Genomic DNA, 20538 nt, shown 5'->3' with positions numbered 1-20538 from the left:
GAGGACCTGCTAACCACCAGCAGCCTCCAGAAAAGCTGTTTCTAGCAAGCACCTGTTGTCTATGGCTGAAACCCAAGGGGAATGTGGATTTCAGATGTGGGAGAGAGAGAAAGGATGCCATAAACACACAACCCAGGAGACAGAGTTCTGATTTCTAACACCACCTCCAGGAAGTCCTCCCAGCCCACAATTTAGGCTGCAGAACTTCAGAGTTTCCCATGATTCATCTACAGTCTCATCGTCCCTTTGCATTGCCTTCCTAGTTCTGTAGAATTATAATTGGGTTTATAATTCTCTATAGGCCTTTTTTATTTGTGTTTTTCCTGTGGGTGTGTATTGTTTCTTTTAATAGTCTGTACATTTCTCTACTATTTCTAACTCCTTTGCAGTATCTGGTGCAGGGCTTCTGTTCTTTTGGGCATGTATAACACTCCTTCCCCTTTAGCAATTTATTCTTTTACAAAATTCCCAGCTTAATACATCTTATGCCATTTTCCTGGCCATGTCCTTTGTTAAAAATCCTCTTTCTACTTGATAGCTCTTTATACCGTCTGTTGCCCTCCATGAGGTTATTCATTATCTCCTGAATGCAGAGCAAAAGTTATTATTCCTATTCAATAAGTAAAGAGTCTCAGAGATGTGTTTATTGCTTAACTTGGCTCAAAGATTAAAATATTTTCTACATTGTGTAGCAATATACAACATACAAGCTGATTTTAGGTGGTATTAGAAGGAATATCTTTTGTTTAAGTTATGTATTTTGTCTTTAAGTATAATAGGAAAATAATATATTAAAGCTGTATTTTGGGGCATATTATTCCTTGCAGCACTTTTATTTCAATAAATTAAGTGTTACCTGGTGTGGTGGTTCATGCCTATAATCCCAACATTTTGGGAGTCCGAGGCAGGCGGATCACTTGAGGTCAGAATGGTGACCAGGTCAACATGGTGAAACCCTTTCTTTACTAAAAATACAAAAAAGTAGCCAGGTGTGGTGGGATGCGCCTGTAAACCCAGCTGACCAGGAGGCTGAGACAGGAGAATCATTTGAACCCTGGAGGCAGAGGTTGCAGTGAGCCAAGATCACGCCACTGTACTCCAGCCTGGGTGACAGAGCAAGACTTTGTCTCTACCTAAATAAATAAATAAATGAGTTGATTTAAACATAAATATTAAAGAAATAATAATCGAAGTGGTTCAAAGATATGGCACAGAGTAGGAAGAAGTTCTTGAATGGCTGATGTTTGGGAAATACTGCTTGGTGTCAGCTCTGAACCCAATGGTGCTGAATTAGTTGTGTTTTCCTGCCTGGACACAGTCAAGATGAAAAGGCAGGAATGCCAAGTATAATGGCTGTTGCTTTGGGAGTTACCAGATCATCCAGTGGCCCTGAGAGATGAGCTTCTTTTCCTCAGGCTGCAAATCTTCCACCTACGCAGAAGAGAATCGCAGAGGCAGCTCACTTGGAGGCATAGCAGGAGAATGGAGTCAACTCTCCACTGTAGGCAAAGCCAGGCAGGAGGGTCGTGGGGCAATGGGTGAGGGACGGTGCACAGGAATCAGAGAGTACCAGTCTCTGCCCTCACGGAGCTTTCAATGTCATGAGGAAAGCAGAGGTAGGGCACAAAAAGAAACACAAAGCCACCTGAACTCGGATCTTAGGACAGCTTTGAGAGAGGCTCAATGCCTGGTGTTAGGGGCGAGAAATGGGCTAGATGAAGTTTCCCTCAGCTTCAGGAAGGTTCTCTGCAAAGGCTGAACCAAGAATTATTTTTGAAGACAGCCTTCCTCCCACAAAGAACCTTTCTAACCCTCAAACTGCCCTGTAAAAAGTCTCCAAATTGAGGGTTCTACTTTTCCCCTAGGGAGTGATTCTTTGCTACCTCCATCCCCTGGTGGCTCAGTTTCCAAACTGGATTATTTCATCATTCCTCCTATTCCTTCCCCCACCTGCCTCTTTCTTGGTAGAGTAGTAACAACCTCACCACCTGGCTTCTGATTAGGAAAGAGAGGCGTGGTTTAATCACAGAGCGACAGAGAAACAAGGCCTGCCTGTGAAACTGCAGCGTGTAATCTACACGACCTCCTCCCAGGACGGAAAGAGTTGGGGAGGTGGACGGGTGCAGTTCAAACTCATTTCTCACCCAGCAGCAATTTCATCAGAAACCAAATGTGCCCACAGCAACTTCTTGCTTTCCATGACATGACTCTGCTGAGGAAGATCTGGAAAGGGGAGTCAGGGCAATGAGTGTCTGCTACATTGAGGGAAGGGAGTGAGGAGACCAGGGAAGGGGAGAGGGCTGTGTATGAAGCTGGGCACACAGGGTCTGTGGGCTGCATCGCAGCACGCCTCTGCGTGTGTGTGTGTGTGTGTGTGTGTGTGTGTGTGTGTGTGTGTGTCTATGGGACAGGCTAGTGCCTGTGGGGAGTAAAGGCATTCCCATTGCCAGCCCTTGGAAATCCTGGCTGGGTTGCTTCCCATCCTTTATTTGTTTAGCTTTGCCTGCTTCTCAGAGGCCTCAGGAGAGTGGGGGTGGGGGTAACATGGAGATGAGATCATTGTGGGGGCCTGGACAAGTTTGCTCAGACAATATTGTGTGGCTGAGACCACTGAGCTAGTGAGAGAGAGAGAAAGACACCAAGTACAATAATGCTAAAAGTGAACATGCAGGCCAGGTGCAGTGGCTCATACCTGTAATCCCGGCACTTTGGGAGGCCCAGGTGGGTGTTTGAGACCAGCAAGGCCAACATGGTGAAACCCTATCTCTACTAAAAGTACAAAAATTAGCCAGGTGTGGTGGCATGGGCTTGTAATCCCAGCGACTAGGGGGACTGAGGCAGGATAACCGCTTGAACGTGGGAGGCAGAGGTTGCAGTGAGCCGAGATCATGCCACTGCACTCCAGTCTGGGCAACAGATTGAGACTCTCTCTCTCTCTCTCTCTCTCTCTCTCTCTCTCTATATATATATATATATATATATATATATATATATATATATAAAAGTAAACATGAAAACTCCAAAACAAGGATCTGTTAGTGCCGAGAGGAGCTGAAGCTGGCATGTATGCCATCTTTCTCCAAGTCACAGGCTAGGGAGTGGGGTGAGCAGGGAATTGCTTGGAGGGGAGGGGGGTGCAGCAGACAGATTTAGGATTCAGAAGTCTGCTGTGTTTCAGGAGCTCCCCTATTGGAATACGATGGGCAGTTGTTTGCCAGACCCAAAAGGTTTATTTAATGATTCCAGATAGAATATCGCCAAACAGATGTACTTACTTCTTGTTCCTCGAAAGAACAGCAGCAGGAAGCAGGGGGCGGGCTGTCCAGTGGAGGGAACAGCGCCGCTCACACTGTCCACAGATGCTGCACTCTCCTTGAAACCTTTTCCAGGCCCGTTCTCACAGCATCTGCCTTGCTTCCCTCTGCCACCTGTCCCTCTTCCTTTCTCCAAGAAGTCTCAGAGTGCACGTCTGAGTCTTGTCCTCACTGAACAGAGAGGGGCTGCCAGGGCCTGGCCAAGGCTGGGTTGAGATTCTACTCTGGGGACACTGGGGACTGGGATCACCTCACCTTGCAATCCTGGAGGGAGTGGGGACCCTCATAAAGTACTTGACGTTGGTGGAGCTGGCCTTTCTCACAGGCATTCCATGGCTTCCTTGGGGTCACATGGATGGCCGCTGTAATGGGGGAAGTGATACTTCAGGCCCTGCATTATCTCTTGGACACAGAAGTCTGAAAATCTGCTCTCTAAGACTGAGGAAGCCCTCTGCTCAGGGTGGACGAGCTTGGAGGCCAGACTTGGCCTTTAAGGCAGTTCTGGCCTCCATCTGTTCTTGTAAATAAACTTTTATTGGAACACAGCCTGCTCATTTGTTTAAATGTTGCCCTTGGCTGCTTTTGTGATATGATGGAATAGCTGAGTCCCTGAAACCCCATGAAGCCGGTAAAGCTTAAAATATTCACCACAGGGCCCTTTACAGCAAAAGTTTGCCAACTTCTTCTTTTTTTTTTTTGAGACAGAGTCTCGATCTATTGCCCAGGCTGGAGTGCAGTGGCACAAGCTTGGCTCACTGCAACCTCCAGGTTCAAGTGATTCTTCTGCCCCAGTCTCTTGAGTAGTTGGGATTATAGGTGCGCACCACCACACCCAGCTAATTTTTGTATTTTTAGTAGAGACAGGGTTTCACCACATCGGTCAAGCTGGTCTTGGAACTCCTGACCTTGTGTTCCGCCTGCCTTGGCCTCCCAAAGTGCTAGGATTACAGGCATGAGCCACCATGCCTGGCCAGGTTTGCCAACTTCTAAACTAGAAAATTCTGGCTGAGAGATGCTTTACTCAACACTCCTTTCCGTCAGATGCAAAGGGCCCCCATCCTGAGCCATTAAGGATTTCCAGAACTCCTTGACCTCAACAACCTTTCAAAAGGGGAGGGGGAAAAAACTTCCATTTGTTTGTAATGTGTTTACCGGGCAGTGCCTCTACCCAAGGCTTGGAGCTCTGTCTATAGTGCTCTTTGTAAAACTGTGAGCCCCAGAAGCTGGGCAGGACCCCTGGTAGAGGTTTGACTCATTTATCCACATCGGCCTGCCTCTGGAGAATATGGAACTTCCCAGGGAATGACCAGCAGTCGGAGGAGACGAGGGCTAGTGGAGTTGCCCCTGAACTCCTTGGAACAAGGTCTGGCTTCTATGTAGATGTCCCTCCCATCAGTGAGGAAGTGTGGATGCTGTGCCAATTACACGTTCCGAAGATGGCCTCCACAATATCTCTGTCCCACTCATTATTTCTCCACCCTGTTGAACATGGGCTGGCCTTCCGTCTGTCTAGTAGGATGTGGGGGAAGCGATGTTGTGGGACTTCTCAATGCCAAAAAGACTTGTAGCTTCTATCTCATCTCTAGGAACACTCACTCTCGGGACACTCCCTCTTGAAACCCAGCCACCATGCTCTGAGGTGCGGAAGCCACAGGAGAAGCCAGATGCAGGTGCTGTGGTTGACCAGCCAGCTCAACTCGCAGCCAGCAGCCGACACCCGCTATGCCTAGGGGAGTGTGCAGCCCTCTTGGGTGTCAGCTGAGCTGGGCTTTCAGATAATGACTCCAGTCCCAGACACCGTCTGCTATAACCACATGAAAGAGCCCACATGAGAACTACTCAGCTGAATCTAGTCAATCCACAGAACCGCAAGAGGTAAGATAAATGGCTGTTTCAAGACTTAAACTTTGGGATGGTTTGTTACACAGTGAAAGGTCATGAGAACAAGGCAATGGCAGTGTGGGCTGTGATGGGGAGAGGGGACAGGGTGGCCATCTTGTTAGTCCCAGGTGGGGTTCCATTGCTTTGGTCTGGAAAGCTTCCTCTAGAAGTAGAAGATTTGGACTTTCACCTTTTGTGCCTTGGTAGCTCCTTTTTAGAGGAGAATCACCACCAATTCCCTACCTACAAATTATAAATCAAGAAGGAATTTTTTTTTGAGCCTACAACATGCCAGGTGCTGAGCTCACAGGATTCTTACAACTACCCCTTGAGGTAGACATTATTGCTCGCATTAAAGATAAGGAGGCAGAGGCTCAGAAAAGTCAGGTGATTGGCTCAAACTCATCCAAGAAGCAAGTGGCAATGTCAGGATGTAAGTTTCGATCTATTGTTGCATGTTTGAGTATTAATTGAAACTGACAATTTCTATTGCTACTGGGAAAAACATCCTACAAAATAAACATGGTAAATAATACTTACATAGTACTTAAATGATTTAGGCATTGTTTTTAAATCTTAAGTGCCTAAAATATTGTTATTTATATGCTCATAACAGCCCTATTAAGTAGGTTTTATCAGTGTCTCCCTTTTATAGATGAGGAAACTGATACACACGGAGGTTAAGAAACTTGGCTAGGTGGGCCAGGTGCGGTGGCTCGTGCCTGTAATCCCAGGAATTTGGGAGGCCAAGGTGGGCAGATCACCTGAGGTCAGGTGTTCAAAACCAGCCTGGCCAACGTGGTGAAACCCCCCCTCTACTAAAAATACAAAAATTAGCCAGGCGTGGTGGCACATGCCTGTAGTCCCAGCTACTTGGGAGGCTGAGGGAGGAGAATCACTTGAACCCACGTGGTTGAGGTTGCAGTGAGCCGCTATTGCGCCACTGCACTCCAGCCTGGGTGACAGAGCAGGAATCCATCTCAAAAAAGAAGGAAAAAAAAAAAAAAAAAAAAAAGAAACGTACCCAAGTTTACACAGTTATTAAATGGTTGCATTAGTCAGGGTAGACTAGGCTATATTACAGTAACAATCCTCTTAAATCTTAATGGCTTAAAACAACAGAGGTTTAATTCACACTCATTAACTATTCAAGACAGGAGGCTCTATTCTCTAATCCAGGCGTCCCCAAACTACAGCCCATGGGCCGCATGCGGCCCCCTGAGGCCATTTATCCGGCCCCCCCACCGCACTTCAGGAGGGGGCACCTCTTTCGCTGGTGGTCAGTGAGAGGAGCACAGTATGTGGTGGCCCTCCAATGGTCTGAGGAACAGTGAACTGGCCCCCTGTATAAAACGTTTGGGGATGCCTGCTCTAATCCATACAGTCACTCAGGATCCAGGCTGGTTGTAGCCTCACCATTTAGAACATGAAGAAGACAGAAACTGAAGAGTCATGTGGGGTTTGTTCCATTGCCTCAGGCTAGGAGTGACCCTCACTTCATCTCACTCACAGCTCACTGCCCACGACTAGTCACTTGCGACTCGGTTCGAGTTAAGCTTCTGTGTGTGAGGGAAGGAAAAGAGAATGGACGAAGGTGAACATCAGCAGGCCCCACCAGTCGTTTGAACCAAGCCTTGAGCCTAGGCCATGCGGCTTCAGAAACTTTGCTCTGAGTCACACTAAGCTGCCTCCGTAAGTCATCCTTTCCTTCATCCAGTGCCTAAGACCATCAGTCCAGTGCTCTCATCCTTCAGAAGAACTTGAGTAGACTTAGAGAACTTGAGTAGAGTGCCACAGTGTGCCCAAGGCCACATGCCCTGAGGTTGGCAGCAGGTCCTGGGTTACAGTTATCGTTTCTTGGCTTTCCTAGAAGTGGCAGAAGGATAAGGTTTTGACATACTCGGTGGATGACCATGGACAGGTCACTGAAACTGTCTGAGCATCATTTGTACACTTAGAAGAATTAAATGAAACAGCACCCGTAAAAGTGTCTGCACAGACTTTCTGCTGTTGGTTTTGTTCCTTTCTTCCCGTTGTCACCACACTTCCCTGCCTGTTACCTAGGCCATGCAGACCAGCCAGGCCTTCGACTTACAGTGAGGCTAAGATTCCAAACCCCCATGGCTGGTTTCCATGCCTTCTTCCAGGCCTGTGAATACCCCTGTGCTCCAGTTTCTAGCACAGTTGCTGGAAGCAATATGCATCCATGCCTTTCTTGCTTCATGACACTTTGGGGAACAACTCCAATCCCTTCTACCCAAGTAGTTCCTTTGAATTTCTCCTTCCTCTGCAAACATCTTCCCAGCTTTACAGAGGAAGGCTGTGGTGCTTTCCTGACCTCACCCTGAGGAACTCTAAACATCATACTCTATTCCTGCACCATGCCAAAAGACACGGGCGCCTCCCACGTGCCTAATGAAATCATACTGGCAGGACTATCTTTGGCTGAGGTTGCATACCAGGCAGTGAGTTAAGAATTTCAGCTTGATTGTTTTACTTACTCGTAGTAAAACTTTTGTAACGTTTTAAGATTAGAGACAGGGTCTCACTCTGTTACCCAGGATGGAGTGCAGGGCTGCGATCCTAGCTCACTGTAATCTTGAATCCCCGGCCTCCAGCATCGCCTCCTGATGAGTGGCTAGTGTTAAAATGCGCATGCTGAATGAAGAGACCCCCCCAAACAGGCTTTGTGTGAGCAACATGGCTGTTTATTTACCTGGGTGCAGGCGGACTGAGAAGAAAAAGGGCGTCAGTGGAGGGCAGTGGGGTAGGAGTAGGTTTTATAGGTTGGGGCAAATGGTTAGTTAAAGGTGGGAGGGGAAGGGTGTCATGGGATACATGGTCATAAGGGTATGGGTTATCTTTTACAAACAGGCATGATCATAAGGGTGGGGGTTATCGGTTGCAAGCAGAGTGGAGGGTGAGGTAAGTTACATAGCTATAGGGGTGAGGGTCTTCAGAAACCCAATGTCCAGGCGGAAACTCCACAAGGCTGTGCAGGAACAATGGTTGCAGGTTGCAGAGGGAGAGCAATAGTTGAGGCAAGAACAAGTTGTTTCACTTCTTTCTGTGGCCACTTGGTTACCTGTGGCTGCTTCAGACTTTCTGGTTCCTAGAGACCATCCAGAGGTATACGTACTGTTCACCAAGGCTAAAGTGGCCAAGCCTGGACTTGGAGGCTTAATAGCTAAAACTATAGGCGCCTCCCACCATGCCTGGATTTTTTTTTTTTTTTTTTAGATGGAATCTTGCTCTGTAGCCCAGGCTGGAGTGTAGTGGCGTGATCTCGGCTCACTGCAACCTCTGCCTCTTGGGTTTAAGTGATTCTCCTGCCTCAGCCTCCTGAGTAGCTGGGTTTACAGGTCCGTGAGCCATTATGCCCAACTAATTTCTGTATTTTTGGTAGAGATGGGGTTTCACTGTGTTGGCCAGGTTGGTTTCAAACTCCTGACCTCGTGATCCGCCCACCTCCACCTCCCAAAGTGCTGGGATTACAAGCGTGAGCCACCACACCCGGCCTGGAAAATTTTTTAATTTAAATTTTTTGTAGAGATGGAGTCTCACTGTGTTGCCCAGGCTGATCTTGAACTCCTGACCTCAAGCAATTCTGCCTTGGCCTCCTGGAGTGTTGAGATTATTGGCATAAGCTACTGTGCCCAGCCTGATTTTTACTCTGTTTTGTTAGTGGGTTTTTTTTTTTTTTTTTTTAATGGAGTTTCTCTCTTGTTGCCCAGGCTAGAGTGCAATGGTGTGATCTTGGCTCACTGCAACCTCTGCCTCCCAGGTTCAAGAGATTCTTCTGCCTCAGCCTCCAGATAGCTGGGATTACACCACCTTGCCCGGCTATTTTGTTTTGTATTTTTAGTAGAGATGGGGTTTTTCCATGTTGGTCAGGCTGGTCTCAAACTCCCGACCTCAGGTGATCCACCAACCTTGGTCTCCCAAAGTGCTAGGATTAGAGGTGTGAGCCACCACACCCGGTCTTATTGTTTTTTGGAGATAGAGTTTCACTCTTGTTTCCCAGGCTGGAGTGTAGTGGTGTGATCTTGGCTCACTGCAACCTCTACCTCCAGGGTTCAAGTGATTCTCGTGCCTCAGCCTCCCCAGTAGCTGGTATTACAGGCATGTGCCACCACACCTGGCTAATTTTGTATTTTTAATAGAGATGGGGTTTTTCCATGTTGGTTAGGCTGGTCTTGAACTCCTGATCTCAAGTGATCCACCTGCCTTGGCCTCCTAAAGCACTGGGATTACAGGCATGAACCACCATACCCGGCCCAATTTACTCTTTGCAACAATTCTCTGAAACAGGTACTATTATCATCCCCTTATTATGGATGAGGAAACTGAGGCTGAGAGAGGTTAAATAACTGGCCCCAAATTACACAGCTGTGTTGCAGAAGAGTTGGCCATGAATCCAGGCAGCTCTGTCCTAAGGCCCATTTTTACTTTACTTAACTCCTACCTGCCTCCAGGGCTCACATTCTGATTCTTTTCTGTTGTGTCCTTTCCCTTTGGTCACTGTGGAGTCATCAAACCTGGTCAGCAACTTCTAGATGGTGGGGCCATACAAAGCCCAATCTATCATCTGGGAGGAGGCACTTGGTTAAGATTTTCTGAAGACAAAGACGATGACAGTGATCAGATCAAGCTGTTGACCTGGCACTTGATGCTTGTTCAGAAAATCACCACAGAACATGCAGCCCTGGCCTTAGTTCCACCACAGCACATTTTCCATTCTTCATCTTTTCCATAGTGATGTTCCCGATTTCCATTAGGAAGTTTCTCACCAAGGAACTGGGTCAGAAAAGCCAGAGGTTCTTACCCCTGTTTATTTTGCTTCAGGGTTCACCAAGGAGGAGGCTGTGCTGGTCTTTGGCAAATCCCAGGGGAATGTGTAAAAACTAGAGGACATTTCCTCTGTTCAAGCAATGCTCTTATCCTTTTATGCTTCTTCCCTTCCTCTTGAAACAACAACTAAAACTCAAACTCAAAACTCCTCATGATAAAAAAGTATATGAACTAACCGTGGTGGCATATGCCTGCAATCCTAGCTACTTGGGAGGCTGAGGCAGGAAGATCACTTGAGCCTAGGAGGTTGAGGCTACAGAGTGCTATGACTGTGCCTGTGAATAACCACTGGACTCCAGCCAGAGTGACATGTGATGTCACTTAAAAAAAAAAGTATGATGGCCAGGCGTGGTGGCTCACATCTGTAATCCCAGCACTTCAGGAGGTTGAGGTGGTCAGATCACTTGAGGTGAGGAGTTTCAGATCATCCTGGCCAACATGGTGAAACTCCGTCTCTGCTAAAAAAAATATAAAAATTAGCCAGGTGTGGTGGCGGGTGCCTGTAGTCCCAGATACTTGAGAGGCTGAGACAGGAGAATTGCTTGAACCCAGGGGGTGGAGGTTGCAATGAGCTGAGATCACGTCACTGCATTCCAGCCTGGGTGACAGAGCGAGACTCTGTCTCAAAAAAAAAAAAAAAACAAATAAATTTAAAAAGGTATGATTTTCAACATATTCATTTATAATACATGACATAAAACTGTATGATGTGATTCCCTTTTAAAATTCCTCCTATTTGGAAGTTCTAGCCAGAGCAATCAGACAAGAGAAGGTATGAAAAGGCATCCAAATAGTTAAGAAGGAAGTCACACGGTTGCACTTCACTGCTGATATGATTCTATACATAGAAAACCCTAAAAGACTCTGCTGAAAGGCTCCTGGAACTGATAAATGACTTATTAAAATTTCAGTATACAAAATCAATGTACAAAAATCAGCAGCATGTCTATATACCAGTAATATTCAATCTGAGAGCCAAATCCAGGACACACTTTCATTTACTATAGCCACAGAAAGAATAAATTACCCCGTTAAAAAGTGGGCAAAGGACATGAATAGACAATTCTCAAAAAGAAGGCATATAAGTGGCCAACAAACATGAAAAAAAGCTCAACATCACTGATCATCAGAGAAATAGAAATCAAAACCACAATGTGATACCATCTCACACTAGTCAGAATGACTATTAATAAAAAGTTAAAAAACAGTGAGGTTGGGGAGAAAAGGAACACTTTTACACTGTTGGTGGGAAAGTGTATTAGTTCAACCACTGTGGAAGACAGTGTGGAGATTCCTCAAAGACCCAGAGGCGCTTTTCCATGTTACCTACCGAGGGCTCCAAACGGCGTTGTTCTGGATTCCTGCCGTAACTTAAAGGGAAACTTCCACAATGTCCAGAGCCCTTGATGTCCTGCAAATGAAGGAGGTGGATGTCCTTAAGTTCCTGGCAGCAGGAACCCATTTATGTGGCACCAACCTTGACTTCCAGATGGAACAGTATATCTATAAAGGAAAAGTGATGGCATCTACATCACAAATCTGAAGAGGGCCCGGGAGAAGCTTCTCCTGGCAGCTCGTGCCATTGTTGCCATTGAAAACCCTGCTGATGTCAGTGTTATATCCTCCAGGAATACTGGCCAGAGGGCTGTGCTGAAGTTTGCTGCTGCCACTGGAGCCACTCCAATTGCTGGCCGCTTTACTCCTGGAACCTTCACCAACCAGATCCAGGCAGCCTTCCGGGAGCCACGGCTGCTTGTGGTTACCGACCCGAGGGCTGACCACCAGCCTCTCACGGAGGCGTCTTATGTTAACCTACCTACCATTGCTCTGTACAACACAGATTCTCCTATGTGGACATTGTCATCCCATGCAACAACAAGGGAGCTCACTCGGTGGGTTTGATGTGGTAGATGACCTGGAAGTTGTGCACATGCGTGGCACCATTTCCCCTGAACACCCCTGGGAGGTCATGCCAGATCTCTACTACAGAGATCCTGAGGAGCTTGAAAAAGAAGAGCAGGCTGCTGCTGAAAAGGCTGTGACCAAGGAGGAATTTCAGAGCAAATGGACTGCTCCAGCTCCTGAGTTCACTGCTACTCAGCCTGAGGTTGCCGACTGGTCTGAAGGCGGGCAGGTGCCCTCTGTGTCTATCCGGCAGTTCCCTACTGAAGACTGGAGCATCCAGCCCGCCATGGAAGACTGGTCTGCAGCTTCCACTGCTCAGGCCACTGATGGGTAGCAGCAACCACTGAATGGTCTTAAGCTGTTCTTGTGTGGGTTCTTAAACATGTAAGATTCATGGAAATTAAACATTGAGAAAAAAAAAAAAAAAGACCTAGAGGCAGAAATACCATTTGACCCAGCAATCCTATTACTGGGTATATACCCAAAGGAATAGAAATCATTCTATTATAAAGATACATGCACATGTATATTAATTGCAGCACTAGTCACAAATAGCAAAGACATAGAATCAACCTAATGCCCTTCAATGATAGACTGGTTAAAGAAAATGTGGCACATATATACCATGGCATACTACGCAGCCATAAAAAGGAACACGATCATGTCCTTTGCAGGGACATGAATGGAGCTGGAAGCCATTATCCTCAGTAAACTAACGCAGAAACAGAAAACCAAATACCCCATTTTCTCACTTACAAGTGGGAGCTGAATGATGAGAACACATGGACACATGTGGGGAGCAACACACACTGGAGCCTGTTGGGGGGTTGGGAGGAGGAAGGAGAGCATTAAGAAGAATAGCTAATGGATGCTGGGCTTAATGCCTAGGTTATGGGATGACATGTGCAGCAAACCACCCTGACACACGTTTGTCTATGTAACAAACCTGTACATTCTGCACATGTACCCATGAAGGTAAAATAAAAGTTGGAAATTTTAAAAAAGCAAGCAAGCCGGGCGCGGTGGCTCAAGCCTGTAATCCCAGCACTTTGGGAGGCCGAGGCGGGTGGATCACGAGGTCAAGAGATCGAGACCATCCTGGTCAACATGGTGAAATCCCGTCTCTACTAAAAATACAAAAAATTAGCTGGGCATGGTGGCTCGTTCCTGTAATCCCAGCTACTCAGGAGGCTGAGGCAGGAGAATTGCCTGAACCCAGGAGGCGGAGGTTGTGGTGAGCCGAGATCGCGCCATTGCACTCCAGCCTGGGTAACAAGAGCGAAACTCCGTCTCAAAAAAAAAAAAAAAAAAAAAAAAAAAAGGAAGAAGAAGCAGAAGTTACCTAGGAATACATCTAACCAAGGAGGTGAAAGGTCTCTACAGGAAGAACCACAAAACACTGCTGAAAGAAATCACAGATTTTTTTGATGATACAAACAAATGGAAAAACATTCCATGCTCATGGATTAGAAGAGTGTCTCTCTCTCTCTCTCTCTCTCTCTCTCTCTCCATATATATATATGCATACATACATACATACATACATATACATATATTTTTTTCTTTGAGATGGAGTCTTGCTCTATTGCCCAGGCTGGAGTGCAGTGGCACCATTTTGCTCACTGCACCTCTGCCTCCTGAGTTCAAGTGATTCTCCTGCCTCAGCTTCCCAAGTAGCTGGGACTACAGGCGTGCAATAGCACGCCTGGCTAATTTTTGAATTTTTGGTACAGACGGGGTTTCACCATGTTGGCCAGGCTGGTCTTGAACCCCTGACCTCAGGTGATCCACCTGTCTTGGCCTCCCAAAGCGTTGGGATTACAGGCATGAGCCACTGTGCCCGGCCAAGAGTCAATATTGTTAAAATGACCAGACTACCCAAAGCCATCTACAGATTCAATGCTATACCTGTCAAACTACCAGTGTCATTTTTCACAGAATTAAAAAAAAAATGACTCTGAAATTCACATGGAACCAAAAAAGAGTCCAAATAGACAAAGCAATCCTAACCAAAAAGAACAGAGTTGGAAGCATCACATTACCTGACTTCAAACTATACTATAAGGCTACAGGAACCAAAACAGCATGACACTGGTACAAAAACAGATGCATTGACCAATGGAACAGAATAGAGAACCCAGATATAATGTTGCACACCTATAGCCATCTGATCTTTGACAAAGTTGGGAAAAATAAGCAATGGGGAAGGTATCTATTCAATGATGGTGCTGGGATAGCTAGCTAGCCATATGAAGAAGAATGAAACTGGATCCCTACCTCCTACCATATACAAAATTTAACTCAAGATGCATTAAATATTTAAGCGTAAGACCCCAAACTATAAAAAATTGACAGGTGGGACCTAGTTTAACTAAAGAGCTTGTGCATAGCAAAATAAACTATCAACAGAGTAAACAGACAACCTACGGAATGGGAGAAATATTTACAAATTATACATCTGACAAAGGTCTAATATCTAGAATCTATAAGAAACTTAAACAACTCAACAAGCAAAAAAACAAATAACCCCATTAAAAAGTGAGCAAAGGGCTAGGCCCGGTGGCTGACGCCTGTAATCCCAGCACTTTAGGAGGCTGAGGCAGGCAGATCATGAGGTCAAGAGATTGAGACTGTCTTGGCCAACATGGTGAAACCCCGTCTCTACTAAAATAAATACAAAAATTAGCTGGGCATGGTGGCACACACCTGTAGTCTCAGCTACTCGGAAGGCTGAGGCAGGAGAATTGCTTGAACCCAGGAGGCAGAGATTGCAGTGAGCTGAGATTGTGCCACTGCACTCCAGCCTGATGCCTGGCAACAGAGCAAGACTCTGTCTCAAAAAAAAAAAAAAAAAAAAAAAAAAAAAAAGTAGGCAAAGAACATGAACAGCCACTTCTCAAAAGAAAACATACAAGCAGTCAATAAACATACGAAAAAATGATTAACAACACTAATCATCAGAGAAATGCAAATCAAAACCACAATGAGATACCAGCCCACACCAGTCAACATAGCTATTATTAAAAAGTCAAAAAAAAACCAACAGATGCTGGCAAGGCTGTAGAGAAAGCCTTGTTATACACTGCTGGTGGGAATGTAAATTAGTTCAGCTACTGTAGAAAGCAGTTTGGAGATTTCTCAAAGTACTTAGAATTATTATTGGACCCGGCAATCACATTACTGGGCATACAAACACATGTATAATTTTCTTACCAAAAAGACATACGTAATCATATGTTCACTGCAGCACTATTCACCATAGCAAAGACATGGAGTGAACCTAGGTGTCCATCAATGGTGGGCTGAATAAAGAAAATGTGGTATATATACACCATGGAATGCTACACAGCCATAAAAAGGATGAAATCATGTCCTTTGCAGCAACGTGGATGCAGCTGGAGGCCATTATCCCAAGCAAACTAACACAGGAACAGGAAACAAAATACCACATGTTCTCACTTGTAAGTGGGAGTTAAACACTGGATACTCATAGACATAAAGATGGGAACAGCAGACAATGGGGACTACTAGTTGGAGAGGGACAGAGGGGGCAAGGGTTTAAAAACTGTTTGATACTATACTCACTACCTGGGTGATGGGATCATTTGTAGCTCAAACTTCAGCATCATGCAACAAACCCATAAAGCAAACCTGCACATGCACCCCCTAAATCTAAAATAAACGTTGAAATTATATTTTTAAAATTCCTCCTATTTTATCATACATATGTAAGTCCCACTGTGAACAGCCCACTGTGAATAAAGAAGGCGTTCAACCAGAACTGGTAAATTGAGAAAAGATGGAAAGTATCAATTGTTGGCAAGGAGAGGAATCAAGTGGAATCCCCCGGTACTGCTGATAGGAGTAGACATTCATACATTTACTTGGCAAAACTTATTGGCTCTATATACTAATGCTGAACACATGTGGACCTTATGACCCAGAAATTCCATGTCTGTGTATAAGCCCAAGAGAAATATGTGCACATACTCAAAAAACAACATCTTCTGGGAAGTTTGTAGCAGCTGTGTTCATGACAGTAAAAAACTGGAAACCATCCAAATGTCCATTCGACAATAGAATGGATCAATAAATTGTGACGTGGTCCTGCTGTGGACCACTACCCAACAATAAGGAACTAGCTACAACTACATACAAGGATATGGATGAATCTCACATCCAGAATGTGGAGCAAATGAAGATGGAGACACAAATACTGGTTATTTTAAGTTTTCATTGATGTAAAAACTCATCCACACCAGCAGAAGTCAGGACAATGTTTACCTTTGCAGGGCATGGGGATAATAACCAGCTGAGGACCCCAGCCTCCTGAGTAGATGGGACTACAGGCACGCGCCACCATGCCTGGCTTGTTTTTGTTTTTGTTTTTGTTTTGGAGAGACAGGGTTTCACCATGTTGCCTAGGCTGGTCTTGAACTCCTATGCTCAAGTGATCCTCCTGCATCAGCCTCCCAAAGTGTTGAGATTCCAGGCGTGAGCCATTGTGTCTGGAAGTGTTCTTCCTGATCTGGGAACTGGCTATATGGTGTGGTCCATTTGTAGATATTTATCTAGTTTACCTACTTTTTTTGCATGTTTGTTTAAAAACATATTTGTAAAAAACCATTCCTCTACTGATGACTTGGTGGAGAAAATCTCAGCTTGGGTCTAGCTTAACTTGAATGCTTCTTTTACATTGTCTCACTTTCTTAACTTGGGGAGAGGGTGCCAGCTTCAGAAGCTTCAGCAGGGAATGGTATCCAGCTCGAATCAAATAACTTTGTTTTTTTCATTGTGTTTATTTTCATGGTTACCATCTATACTGGATTTCCATTTATGGTAGTGATATAAAGTTTCTTTTAAAAATGATCATAAGAAAAAAAAAACAGTGAACTGCGTTACTTTAAAAAAGTTATGTAAATAGTAGTACAGGTCGTACCTAGTTACGGTAAACCATGTAAGGGTGGGGTTTATGAAACACAGTTGAGATGGAAAAAGTCAGGGATTAAGGGGAAGGGAGAAAACCAGTCTTAGCCTGTCCCCATCTCTCAACCAGTCCTCACTGCTGGGCACAGACAGGCTGTGAAGCCTAAGGACATACCTTTAACAGAGGACTCATGAGAAATCTAAAGTGAGGAATGCTCTAGGAACAACGGGATGGGCAAAGCAAGAGACAAGGAGAGAAAAACCTAGATTCACTCAACAAATATTTTTTGAGCACCTGTGTGCAGGCACTGTTCTAGTCCTGGGCCCACAGTAACAAACAAACTGCTTGAGTCCTAGGCCAGCCAGTAACCAACTCTGGGTCCTGGTCTGAGTACCGCTACTTCTCCTAGGCTTCCATAGATTGGGGATTCAAGCCTCCGTAGTGGCTGGCCTTTGTGGCGTGGGATTCTGACTGAAGCTCAGGAGAGGTTAGGAAAGGCCTTAAAAAGATGGGATTTCTTTTTTTCTTTTCTTTCTTTTTTTTTTTTTGAGACGGAGTTTTGCTCTTGTTACCCAGGCTGGAGTGCAATGGTGCGATCTTGGCTCACTGCAGCCTCCGCCTCCTGGGCTCAGGCAATTCTCCTGCCTCAGCCTCCTGAGTAGCTGGGACCACAGGCACGTGCCACCACGCCCAGCTAACTTTTTTGTATTTTTAGTAGAGATGGGGTTTCACCATTTTGGCCAGGATGGTCTCGATCTCTTGACCTCGTGATCTGCCTGCCTCGGCCTCCCAAAGTGCTGGGATTACAGGCGTGAGCCACTGCGCCCGGCAAAAGATGGGATTTCTAAATCACACTGCCGTGGGCGTACTTATGTAACAATCGTAGATGTTCTTCACATGTACCCCAAAACCTAAAATGCAATAAAAAAATAAATAAATAAAAAAGATGGGGTTACTTTGTTACAAGTTTGTGTGTATTTAGGGTGGAGAAAGTTCAAATTGGCCATTAACCTGGGAACTAGGAGAAAAGAATTGGGTGTGGCCTTCCGGCTCATTAGAAAGAGAAATCTCATTGAGTACTTTGCATTTGTCAAGTCAGCTTCACTTTGCCTGCTCATCTCCACTGCTCTTGGCTAAAAGATCAAGAACTTTGAAAGGAGGTGGAAAGAGAGTGAATCTCAAAAGATAAGTGAGGAGCTGGACGTGAATGAATGAATGTCGCTCTTAGCCTCTTAATAGACTCATTGCAGCCTTTCATCCCCAGCTGCTGGGCATAGCAGCAGACAGAAAGCGAATGAGGGGCCCTGCCAGGAATATTTTGAGAGATTGTACTTTTCATTCACTCAACAAATATTTATTGAGTGCCTACCAGGTACCAGGTCATATTTAGACCTGTGGGCTCTCCAATTTGGTAGCTACCTAGCCACACATGGCTATCACGCATTGAATTTTGGCTACTTCAAACCAAAATGTGCTGTATAACAAACACATTAGAACTTGAGGATTTAGGCTGGGCGTGGTGGCTCACCGCCTGTAATCCCAGCACTTTGGGAGGCTGAGGCAGGCAGATCATGAGGTCAGGAGTTCAGGACCAGCCTGGCCAACATGGTGAAACCCGGTCTCTACTGAAAATAAAAAAAAAATTAGCCCGGCATGGTGGCTTGTGCCTGTAATCCCAGGTAGTTGGGAGGCTGAGGCAGGAGAATTGCTTGAACTGGGACCCAGGAGGCGCAGGTTGCAAAGAGCTGACATTGGGCCACTGCACTCCAGCCTGGCTACAGAGTGAGACTCTATCTCCAAAAAAAAAAAAAAAAAAAAAAAAAAAAAAAAAAAAAAGAACTTGAAGATTTAGTATAGGAAAAGGAATGTTAAATCTCTCATTAATTTTAGTGTTGATTACACATTAAAATGATGGTATTTTGGATATACTGCCAAATTAAGTATATTCTTAAAATAAATGCCACCTATTTCTTTTTACTATATTTTAATATGGCTACTAGAAAATTTGCAGTTGCACATGTGCTCACTTTTGCGGTTTGCAGATTTTTATTGGATGGCACTGTGCAAGACCCTGTCCCTACTCCGTAGGCGCTGGGTGGGTCGGTGGGGGGGCAACAGAAACATGTTACAAAAGCAGGCACAAGACATCAGGAATCATGAAGGTGAAATGACCACGACCCTCCCTGTGTCTTTGTCTTTTTACGTTTTTCAGGTTAGCTCTCTACATAGTGCTAATGAGTTCCAGATGTCCAGCTCTGTCCACCTCTTCCTCTGCTCAAACATGGATGCTGTATGTCTACTGCTCAGGGTATTAAGCCAAACTTCCACACAGTAAACTGGGGTTCCTGCCTCCCGAATTGCTCTCTGCAAGCATCCTGCACTCTGGCTTAGGTGAACTCACTTTCTGATCCCCAACCTATTTTCCCATTTCTCTGTGTTTTTTTTTTTTTTTTTTGAGACGGAGTCTTGCTGCAGAGGTTGCAGTGAGCGGAGATCGTGCCACTGCACTCCAGCTTGGCGAAAGAGCAAGACTCCGTATTAAAAAAAAAAAAAAAAGAAAGAAAGAAAAGAAAAAAGAAAGAAAGAGCCAGAGTGGCGGGGTCGAGGGGCACTGAGGTTAGGGAGATTAAACCTGGGCTGGAGGCAGCTTAATGGCCCATCTCTCACCAAGAGAATCTCTCTGACAGGGGTCTTTGTTAGGGTCACAACCCAGAGGATTGTTGATGATTAAGGCTTTGTCCAGCCTGGAATGATGGGGGTTGGGGGCAGCTTGGGTAGATGGCTCACTAAATGAAACAGAACAATGAAAGGAGGCCATCCTTGTCCATCTGTATTATTGAAGACAGCCATAAATGGCCTTACCCCAGAGCGGGCCTCTCACACCTGGAGGGCTGATCTGACCTCTCCAAGACCCCTGCAGCAGGGATTCTGGGATCTATCCGGTAACAAAGGCTCGGAATTTGTAGGCGGGGGCCCAGAGTGCTAAGGGATTATTTTAGCGGGCAGAGGCGGAAGGGGGGTCTGGGGCAGAGAAAGGAAGCAATATTTGTGGGGCATTGCACTTCGGGTTCTCATAGGTTGTAGTCACAAGCTCCTAGCTTTGGAAAACTGCAATAGTTACTAAGAACATTCGGGGCTGTTTGGGTCTAGCGTGGTCAGACGGGTCCGAAACGCCGCAGGACCCACTCAACACCAAGCCATTGTTCTGAGCCACGTGCTAGTGGCGGGTGATACCCCAGTATGGAGGGAGTTGGTGTGAGCCGACTGAAATCTACTTGAAGGTCAAAACGGTGCCTGATGTCCTTTGTGTTCCCCAACTGTTAGCCCAGTGCCGGCCACATGGGAAGCGCACAAACGAAGTCCTCGCGAACTGAACTGAGGGCAGACAAAAGCACGCTCCCTTCTCCACCGCCACGCCGGTCCTACCCAAACCCGCGAGTTATCCGTATTCTCCAGGAATCAGAGAGGCAGGGCCAGAAGAGGGAGGAGGGACGTGACCCAGGAAGAGCAGGGGACCCCCCAGAGCCCGCAGGCGAGGCGGGGTGGGCAAACGGACTTGCGCGCACGCACTTTCCCGCGCGCGGGAATGTCGGGGGAAGGGGGTGGTCTCCAAAAGGGGGAGGGGAAAAGGCAGGGGGCGGGGAGAAGCCGGTCTTTTAA

General features: G+C 45.9%; 1 pseudogene; it reads left to right on the top strand.

The window, feature by feature from the left end:
* The first annotated feature begins 11388 nt into the window (after positions 1–11388).
* Positions 11389–12308, top strand: LOC120364331 (small ribosomal subunit protein uS2-like; annotated as a pseudogene).
* The last annotated feature ends 8230 nt before the right edge of the window (positions 12309–20538 follow it).

This window comes from Saimiri boliviensis, chromosome 5 (genome assembly GCF_048565385.1).
Source record: "Saimiri boliviensis isolate mSaiBol1 chromosome 5, mSaiBol1.pri, whole genome shotgun sequence".
Lineage (NCBI taxonomy): Eukaryota > Metazoa > Chordata > Mammalia > Primates > Cebidae > Saimiri > Saimiri boliviensis.
Note: the sequence above shows the minus strand (reverse complement) of the source record. Positions and strands in the feature narration are given on the sequence as shown.